The sequence below is a fragment of the Sus scrofa genome, chromosome 1 (genome assembly GCF_054392235.1).
Source record: "Sus scrofa isolate SSC_HxYL_T2T_F1_AM1 chromosome 1, Sscrofa_HxYL_maternal_Yorkshire_Landrace_v2.0, whole genome shotgun sequence".
Taxonomy (NCBI): Eukaryota; Metazoa; Chordata; class Mammalia; order Artiodactyla; family Suidae; genus Sus; species Sus scrofa.
This window is the reverse complement of record NC_139383.1, coordinates 272133039-272143477: the sequence shown is the minus strand read 5'-3', so window position 1 is coordinate 272143477 and position 10439 is coordinate 272133039. Positions and strand designations below refer to the sequence as shown.

The following is a 10439-nucleotide window of genomic DNA, read 5'->3' as shown; positions in this document are numbered from 1 at the left end:
CTTGAATGCCAAAAGCAAGCTTGAATTTCATTTTAGAGGACCGGGGCAGTGCTGTCTTATTCATTAGGCACAACAGGCAGAATGCTTTTAGCGGCCCACAGTACTTTCAGCTGCCTGCAAAAATGTTTGAAGTCCTTTTAAAATCAGAAGAGAAAAGGGAACTTTTAGTTTGAAAAAAATGATTTACTATGTAACATTAATATATTCATCAATGCAGTTGTAAAATACGAAACATATATTAAATTTATCTATTACATAAATACATATAATACGTATGCAAAGAACAAGGCAAAATTTCCTAGAGCCCACAAAAGTCAGATTGTGGTCTTGTATCCGGGTGCGCTAAACTGTTGGCAGAGGTGATAACAGCAGACCAAGCTGGGCGAGGGGAGGAGGTTGTGGACAAATTGTGAAAAATGTGGTCACAATCTCTCTCCTCTTATCAAAGGCACCCCAAAAGTGAGGTTATAAGGGACAGAGGTGAAACACAGGGCAGAAAGTGTCATTTCCTAGCTGCATGATCTTGGACAAGTGACTTGATCAATCTGAACCTTCAATCAAGTTTCACCATCAATAAAACGGGGATCTGCACCTCCTGGGGTTGTTGGACAGGGACCTAGATGTGCCTTGTTTACCGCTGGGTATGAACAGCTTAATACATACATGTTGAATGAATACAGTAAGTGTGTGCTTAGCACATTGGCCTGTGTACGGTAAGTCTCTAGTAAACTGCATTTACCGGTATTAAAAATAGTAAAAAAATCTCCAGAGCCACAAGCCCAAGTTCGGCAAGATCCAGACGCATCTCAGCACGTTCTCCGCGAACGTGCGCAGTACCTTCCCCAGGAGGGGAAGCCACGCGCTGCGCTTGCGCATAAGCACTTTCCTCCGCCCCTTCGGGCAGCGTCGTGACGAGCCCAGAGGGGCGGACTGAGGAAGGGGCGTGGCCAGCAGGCCCGGCCCCGGCCACCTTCTTCCGGGCTCCTCCAGCTGCGCGCGCATCCTCCTCCCCCCTTCTTTTGTGGTCCGACCCATTGCGAGGGTGACAGGAAACCCTGTGCAGGGAGCGCCGCCATCTTGGACCTGCCCGAGGAAGATCCTGAGGGAGCTGCAGGAGCAGTCGCCGCTGCTACCGCCACTGCCGCCCGCACGTCTGCAACTCCTCGGCCAGCCCGCTACTTGCCGGGCCCTTGGCCTACCGCTTCCGCCCCTCTCCTGCTGCGCCCGCCCTCCTCTTCCTCGACCTGACGCCCCCCTCCCGCCCGGAAAGCTGCCCAGCCACCAGCAACCCCCCAGGTAACCCAGGCCTTCCGCAGTGTCGGGCCGGCCGGGGCCTCCTCGCCGGGCTCTCCCGGGGGGCCGGGGGTGGGGATCACGGCGGGCCCGGGCCGCGGGCGTGCGGCGCCGCCGGGCAGGCTGTGTGAGGCCGCAGCGAGCCCGGGGTCGGCGGTGGGCGCCGCGGCGCCGGGCCTGACAGGACTCCGTGCGGGGGCGAGCGTGTCCCCGCGCGGCGCCCGCCGCAGCCCCGCGTCCTCCCCGCCCAGCCCAGGGCTCCGGGGCGAGGCGTGGGGAAGGGTGTGTTCGGCCTCGCCTTCCCCGCCTCCTTGGCCGGCCTGGGCCGACCCGCACCTCCCGCGGGCCCCGTCTCCTTGCCGCCGCACTCGGCAGTCCCGACCTCCCCCGCCGAGTTTCTCCGCGCGAGCCGCGCCGCCCTGCAGCCCACGAGCCCAGGACGTGGCCTCCCCCGGCCCATAGGCCGCGTCTGTCCCCCGAGCACAAAAGGCAGCAGCCCGCAGTCGCGCCGGCATCTTGGACCGGTTCCGGCGCCCTTGTCGATGTGGTTAGACTGTCTTGGACTCGGACTGGGCAGGGGTCTGGGGGTCCCTGCAGGCGAGGTTCCTGTTTGAGTAAAGTCCTGTAAGGTCTGTGGCATTCTGTGTGGCCCCGATCCCAGGTACCGTCTAGAAATAACGATGATAAAAAGTTTTAGCATTTCTAGAATTTAAGAAAAGAAGGCGGAACAGACGTGTTTTGGTGGTTTGCACCTGACAGTGTGCCAGACACTTACTTAGGCGTCTTCCTACAGGTTTATCTTGCTTCACATTAGCCCTTGGTAGAGTGTCTGCATCTCACAAGTTGAGGAAACTGAGGCTTGAAGTTGCGATGTGGCTGGTAAATGATGGTACCTGCAAACTCAAGTTAGGCCAAGATGATAGACATAACTATTTGAAATGTAGCTACAACTTAATTCCTTTTTTTCCTGTGTTTGCATTGGAAGACAGCTGATTACTCTTTTATAACCCACTCTGTCGTGTCAGCCACTGCAGTCAACTGCCATTCCTAACTCTCATAACCCCAGAGGAGAGATGGCAAGATTTCCATTTTATATTTGAAGAAGAAGCTGGGGTGTCCAGAGGGCAGATGCTTTCCTGGTGGTCCCAGAGCCAAGTGTCAGAGTTCAGATTTGAAGTCTTGCAAAGTTTACAGCTCACTTCAATACTGTCACAACTACCTTTTTTTAATTTAGATGTGGTTATTGAGAACACATTTGACCTTGCAACAATCCATCTCTCACTCCTCCTTCCTCAAGACTTCCCCAAATTTTTCTTCAGAGTTCTGCTTACACCCTTTTTCTTGGTCATGACTTGAGATTTGTGGTGGTTAGGAGTTTTGGAGGGTTCCCACTCCAGTTACTGCCACTACCTAGACAAGTGACTTTAATCAAGTTACTTAACCTTTCAGACTCAGTGTTCTTATCTATACAAGGGCTAACTACCTACATTTTAGAGTTGTGAAGATGAAATGGGATTTAAAACCTTTAGCACATTGTTGGGAATATAGTAAGTGCTCCATTGTCTCTAACAGTGACAGGCATATTGTGTGTTTTTAGTATTTGTTGAGTAAGTGAGGGGAGCATGGCTTTGGAGAACGGTAGAGTTAGACCCAGGCCTTTGTCTTAGCTTTCTCTTTAATAGTATATGACCATGGATGTATCTTCTCTCTGGGCTGTTTTCCTTATCTGTAATATGAATTAGTTTTTAGGATTAGAGATGGCTTATGAAGTGGCTGGCATATATTAGGCACTCAGTAAATGGCAGTTATTGTAAAAATGCAAAATCTTTAGATTTCAATAACCTAAAAAATTGCTAAAGCTAACATTTTTAAAAGTTTTTGTTTTTTATATTTCATGTTAAGCTTTATAGTTGTATACTTCAGCCATGCATAGAATCTTACAACTGATTTTTATCAGTATTAAATATTTTTGCATAATTTTAATAAGATATAGTACAAATACAGGAAACTTTTGGTTAAAGCAAATGAGGTATTTTCAAACTAAGGCTATTGAGAGGAGTTTTTTTTTTGAAAGGCTTAAAGCTTTTTTATTGATTAAAAATGCTGAGCATCCCTGGAAACAGCATTGAACTAATAGAGGTGTCAAAGATACTATACTTTCAAAAAAGTATTTTTTGTTCTAGACGATTTTAAACATATACAAAATAGAGTAGTGTATTGAGCCTTCATTTACGCATCAGCCAGTGTCAACAGTGTCAGTCTTGTTTTATCTATATGCACCTGTCCCCTCTCCACCAAATTATTTTGAAGCAAATCTCAAACATCATTTCATCAGTAAATTTTTTACTATTGGTAATCCTTTAAACTCTAATAGTAAGTACAGAGTTTTAATCTAGTTTTGTTTTCCTAAGTACTTTTCTTCTTAGGACAGAGGTGCAGTGCAGTATTAGAGTGCTTTTGCAGTACTGTATTAGAGTGCTTTATTCATGGCGTGACATAATTAGCTGGAAAGTTTTGTCTTTCTCTTGACACATAAAGGAATCCAAGTTTTTTTTCTTATCACTTTTTTTTTGGTCTTTTTTGCCATTTCTTGAGCCACTCCCGCGGCATATGGAGGATCCCAGGCTAGGGGTCCAATCGGAGCTGTAGCCGCCAGCCTACGCCAGAGCCACAGCAACGCGGGATCCGAGCCTTGTCTTCAACCTACACCTCACGGCAACACCAGATCCCTAACCCACTGAGCAATGCCAGGAATCGAACCCTCAACCTCATGGTTCCTAGTTGGATCCGTTAACCACTGAGCCACGAAGGGAACTCCTCTTATCACTTTAATTTATGTAAAACTGCAACATAAAATATCTCTTAAAAATGAGGTTTTTTTTTTAAGCAGGTCTCAGAAATGAGTGAATTATTTTCAGAGGTTACATCACTGTTGAAGAAAGGAAACTGACCACTCACTTGATTAGATTGGTATAATTAACTACCAAAGTTTTGTGTTCACTTAATTGACGAATCAAGTGGGCTTGTAAACAAACCAAAATGCTTCTCTTCTTGAGTTCCATGAAGGGGGATGTTCCTGAGATGCACGCACACGTGTTCGAGACACACACACACACACACACACACACACACACACACTTATTGTATTGTCAAAGCCTGGTGTAAATCTTTGCGCTTAGTAGATAATTAAAATATATTTTTATATTGGAATCACAAAAGTGGTCTATTTTGGCTCAGGTGTTTTTTAACAGTGTTTTGCATGTTAAAAAATTTAGTAATTAATCTTAACAATAAGGATCAGAATTTAAATCCCCTGGAATATTAGGGGGTTGTTTTTTTCCTTTGTTGTCTTGAATCAGTTATGCAAAAATTACACAGTAACATCTTATGTTCTAAGTGTAGAATAAAATAGCTATGTAGCAGTTGTGAAAGGATTAGTCAGACATAGTGCATAAGTCAACACAGTAAAGAGTCATGCCATTAAAAAAAAAAAATGAAAAAAATACCCTCAATTATTGGGGTTTTTATTGTTCTTTTTTTGAGTCTGATCACATGAGTGACTTGATATAATGTTCCCTATATTACTGGTAAATGTGGAAGTAATGTTGGAAATGTTATGAAAGGGATTTTTGGTTTTTCTTTGTTTATTCTTGTTTTGTATTAGAAATATATAAAAGTGTTTTAAAATATTTAATACCCCTTTGTTTTCTCTACTTTTAATGTTTTAGAGAATTACCAATGAATAGAGTATATGCTTAGTGTCAGCATACAGATATACAAAGAAAGTTAGTAATTTCCCCCCTTTTTTTCCCTCTCAGCCCATGTACTCATTTTTCACAATTTGGTGTGTATCCTTCCATATTGAATGCATGTAGGATTCAATGTGTGTATATGGTTAAAAAATGGGGTATGCTATTTCATAAAACTCTACATGTTTTTTTTTTTCCATTTAAAATCATGGGTATTGGCGTTCCCGTTGCGGCACAGTGGTTAACGAATCCAACTAGGAACCATGAGGTTGCGGGTTCGATCCCTGGTCCTTGCTCAGTGGGTTAAGGATCTGGCGTTGCCATGAGCTGTGGTGTAGGTTGCAGATATGGCTCGGATCCCTAGTTGCTGAGGCTCTGGCGTAGGCCAGCAGCTACAGCTCCAATTAAACCCCTAGCCTGGGAACCTCCGTATGCCGTGGGGGCGGCCCTAGAAAAGGCAAAAAGACAAAAAATAAAAAATAAAATAAAATAAATAAAATCATGAATATTATTTCCAGGTTAATATGTATGTCTAAATGGTTTTTAAACTAAATGCATATTATTTCATAGTATGGGTGTACTTTATTCAGTCATTTCCCTGTTGACAAAGGTATAGATTTTTTCCAGGTTTTTTTGCTGTAGAAATGATGCATTAAATGCATTTGTACCTGTAACCTGTGGACTGATGTTTTTGTTTTTGTAGGCTACTTCTAAGTGAGTTGCTTGGCCAAAGGGTGATTTGGATTGTTTTTAAGATTTTAAGACATACTGATTACTTCCCTAAAATGTGGTCTTTCAGATTCCCCCAAGCAGAGCATATGAAAATGTCTACCTTCACATCTGTATCTGTACATTTCAGAGCTAGTCATTTATATGTATAGTTTTATGTGGAAGATGTCTGATTCAGTATATAGAGACAATGTTATTCTATTTTGGCACAACAATGATTAGTGTTTAATGTGCATTTAGTAACCATTTAGCTCTTATATGTATTTGTCTGGAAGTATATCCATGATACTGTTAAGTGAAAAAAGCATGTTGCAGAGTTTCATGCAATAGCTTATCCCATTTTAAATATATTTGTCACTTTAAAAGTAATATGTTTCGTATTAAAGAGATGAGGTGGAGAAATCCTTTGTTAAAGCATCATTAAGCTAAGTTAATTTTTAAACAGGACCACCCAACAGTTATTAGTATTTAATATGCATTTAGTAAACATTCTTCTTGACAGCCAGGAAGTTAGAACTAAATTTTACATGGACTGATAGTAAAACTATTACCTCATAACTTTTAGTACCTTTTTTTTTCTTCTTTTTGTCTGTGCCTGCAGCATGCAGAAGTCACATGCTAGGGATCAAATCCATGCTGCAACAGAGACTATGCTGGGTCCTTAACTCACTGTGCCACCAGGGAACTCCAAAACTTTTAGTATTATCCTCCATCTTTCTCTGATTTTTATTTTTTGCTTTTGTTTTATTAACCTACATATATATGCTGTTGATATGCTACTTTAGATAGAGAAAATCACGGGAGTTCCCGTCATGGCGCAGTGGTTAGCGAATCCGACTAGGAACCATGAGGTTGCGGGTTCGATCCCTGCCCTTGCTCAGTGGGTTAATGATCCAGCGTTGCTGTGAGCTGTGGTGTAGGTCACAGACGCGGCTCGGATCCTGCGTTGCTGTGGCTCTGGTGTAGGCTGGTGGCTACAGCTCCGATTAGACCCCTAGCCTGGGAACCTGCATGTGCCACAGGAGTGGCCCAAGAAATGGCAAAAAGACCAAAAAAAAGAAAGAAAGAAAGAAAATCATATTCTTGGGAATCAGGCCTTGGTTCAAGTTCCACCTCTGCCATTTACTGTCCTTGTTAATCAGCCAAATTGATGAATTTCCTCAAACTTAAGTTTCTTCAGTTTTTACATGGACATAATGTTAATGACTCCACAGAGTTGTAAGGATTATATAAGAGCGTATAGGGGAAGATAGTGCAAATCATCACATGGTTTACTCTCAAATGTTAGTTCCCTTCAGAAACTTTTTTGTTAAGTAGATAGAATATGAATTGTTATTACTAGTATTATCATTTATCCATATCTACTCTTCTTATCACAGTGCATCCTGCTTATTCAGAATATTAAGTTAGAACCCAGCGAATGAACTGGGAAGATTGTGTCTCAAAATACCACTGTGTAGTTTCATGGTGCATCTCATAACTGTGGAGGAGATCAGATAGTACAGTGATTAAGAGTTGGTTCTTTGCTGTCAAACCAGTCATAGGTTGAACACTTAGCTGTGTGACATGGGCATATTATCTATTGGGTCTTTCATTATCTGTAAAGTAATAGTCACTATTTTATAGCGGTAGTAGTGAGGATTAAATGAAACTGCATGTAAAGTGTTTAGCACATTGCCTGGCATACGTTAAGTGCCCAGTAAATGGCAATTAGTTTACAAATTCTTTATAATATATTTAATGATGCTTGTTTGAATGTAGAACTCTTTTCTTTAAGAAAAAGGTATTAAGGGAGATTTTATTTCTATGTGAATTTTATTCAAATTTTTTTTTGTAAAACATGGGACAAAGTGCATTTTATTCACACCAGTAGCTGCTGTGCACAAATTACAGAATATTACCAAGATTTTTAAGTTAGTGGGTGTTGTATTGAGTGGACTCCTGTTTACACTGTTTGAACTGGACCAACATTTCTTGCTCTCCCTCCCCCCTCCCCCCCATTTTTGAGTTTTCAAAGTAAGTAAAGCAGAAGCACCCTTAAGTAATAGTGGAGAAACTTTTTCCACCTTCCAGAGCTAGTTAAAAATATATTCCTCACCTTAATATTGGTATGTTTCATGTTCAAGAAATGAGGTTGAGGAGTTCCTGTCATGGCACAGGCACAGTGGGTTAAAAATCCAACTGCAGTGACTCCAGTTGCTGTGGAGGCGTAGGTTTGATCTGTGGCCCAGCACAATGAGTTAAAGGGTCCGGTTGTTTCTGCAGCTGTGGCATAGGTCACAGCTGTGGCTCAAATTCAGTTCCTAACTGGGGAACTTCCATGTGTCTGGACGGGGCCACAAAATTTAAAAAAAAAAAAAAAAAAAAAAGGAGGTTGAGAAATCCTTTGTTAAAACAGTATTAAGTTTAGTTAATATTTAAAAGGAGCCACTTGAACATGGTTCTACTGCAAACACATAATTTTGAGTGAATGATGTCGATAAACTATAGGAGTCCATTTAAACCCAGCTAGTATCTTATTTTAGAATAAGAAAAGGAGGGCCTGTTGTGTTACTGGCTACAATCCTAGATATTTTTGCCTTCCTGTCTGCTGAAATTACTAAGAGTAGTTTTCCTTTGACTCTACTTATTAGGATTTTTGTTAATAATTTTTAAGAAACTTGAACCAGAAAATTGTATGGTGAGGTGGAGACAAGGTGCTGGTATTCAATCTAAAATAGCGATCATTCCTTTTTTTTTTTTTTTTTTTGTCTTTTTGCCATTTCTTGGGCCGCTCCCGCGGCATATGGAGGTTCCCAGGCTAGGGGTCCAATCGGAGCTGTAGCCACCAGCCTACGCCAGAGCCACAGCAACACCATATCCGAGCCGCGTCTTCGACCTACACCACAGCTCGCGGCAACACTGGATCCTTAACCCACTGACCAAGTCCAGGAATTGAACCTGCAACCTCACGGTTCCTAGTCGGATTCGTTTCTGATGTGCCACAGTGGGAACTCTGATCACTCATTCTTATTTAGAAACAGTTTATACTAATTAATGCTTGGTAATTGAAAATATTTCTTCAAAATTAGTCATCTCAGTACATATTTAATTAATGAATGCTTCCGTGATACAAGCATTTGCAAGAACACAAATTAGTACAACTAGGATTGGTTTATAATTTCATGATTAGCTTTTAGAGCATTTCAAGTGGAAATTGGAATTGTTAGAGGCCATAATTTTAACGTAACAAAATGAAGGGAAATAAAGTATGTAACAGCTACAACTTTCAGTTAGAAGAGGGAAAGGGAATAGGAAAATGAAAAGTGGGAGAGCTTAGGAGTAACAGTAATTTAGAGGTGACTAAATAGTTAACTTTTCCCCAAGTTTGAATGGGGAAAAAGAAGTTTAACAGGAGTTAAAAATTAATTAGGAGAGAAGAGCCTGGGAGGAATGCAGCCCAAGAAGAAATTAGTAATCTTTAAATATCTTTTTTTTTTTTTTTAAGGTCTGCTCTTGTGGCATACGGAGATTCCCAGGCTAGGGGTCAAATCAGAGCCACAGCCTCCAGCCTACACCACAGCCATGGCAATGCCAGATCATAACCCACTGAGTGAGGCTGAGACCAGAGATGGAACCCAAAACCTCATGGTTCCTAGTCAGATTCGTTTCCGCTGTTCCACAACGGAAACTCCTAAATATCATTTTAACTGTGAGATACGACTTTTTTCCCTTGTCTTTAGGATCTGGTTCAGAGATCTGATGAATAATACAGATCAATTTGAGCCTCAGGACCAAGTGCATTCTTAAAAATTTGAGTCCTCTCTTTCTGGAAAAAGGGAATCAAATTTGTATGATATTCAGAATCAGAGTTAGTTTAACTAGAAAAACTTCCTTTCCTGAAAGAAATTAAGGGAGTTTTCTGTGGTGTCGAAGACATTATAAATGTTACATGTCCTACTTTTGTTGAATATAATTCATACTGCTAAGTGAGAAGACTGTATTGAATGAAATGCTTCTCTAATAATTTATTGTAATTAACAACTTCCTCTTCCCTGATAACAGTAATTCACTTATTTTAAATATGTTCTTTTTCTACAGGTTAAACTTTATTACATAGAAATTTTGTTTGAAGTATGACTTATAGTAAGGTGTTAATTTCAGTAAATATATTTCCCCAGTGATATTAAATGTCTGGCTTGTGTATGTGACAGTTGGCCAAAACAGTAAAAACTAGTTAAAAAAAATACTAGAGAGCAAATTTTTTTTAGGGCCGTACTCACAGCATATGGAGGTTCCCAGGCTAGGGGTCTGATTGAAGCTACAGCTGCTGGCCTATGCCGCAGCAACGCCAGATCTGCAGCCTACACCACAGAGTCTGCAACCTACACCACAGCTCACGGCAATGCCGGATCCTTAACCCACTGAGCTAGGCCAAGGATTGAACATGCAACCTCATGGTTCCTAGTTGGATTCATTTCCGCTGTGCCATGACAGGAACTCCTAGAAGGCAAAATTTTTAAAATGGGGTTAAACCTTTATAAAGAATTTTTATCTTTCCTTAAGCTGAAAACTGCTTTGAGAATAAACATTTTCTTTCTGTTTTATTGGGGAATAAATTTTATTGTAAGTTATTACCAGTATTAGAATTCACTTCTTGTTTCTCCAGCACCCTGCACTGTGTCTGAC

At 41.5% G+C, this 10439-nt stretch overlaps 1 protein-coding gene across 1 annotated transcript in view; it reads left to right on the top strand.

The window, feature by feature from the left end:
* The first annotated feature begins 1064 nt into the window (after positions 1-1064).
* RAB14 (RAB14, member RAS oncogene family) overlaps positions 1065-10439 on the top strand; it is a 28374-nt gene continuing 18999 nt past the window's right edge. The window contains exon 1 of the mRNA XM_005660403.4: positions 1065-1296. The gene's annotated coding sequence lies outside the window, so the exon portion shown is untranslated. The remainder of the gene's footprint in view (positions 1297-10439) is intronic.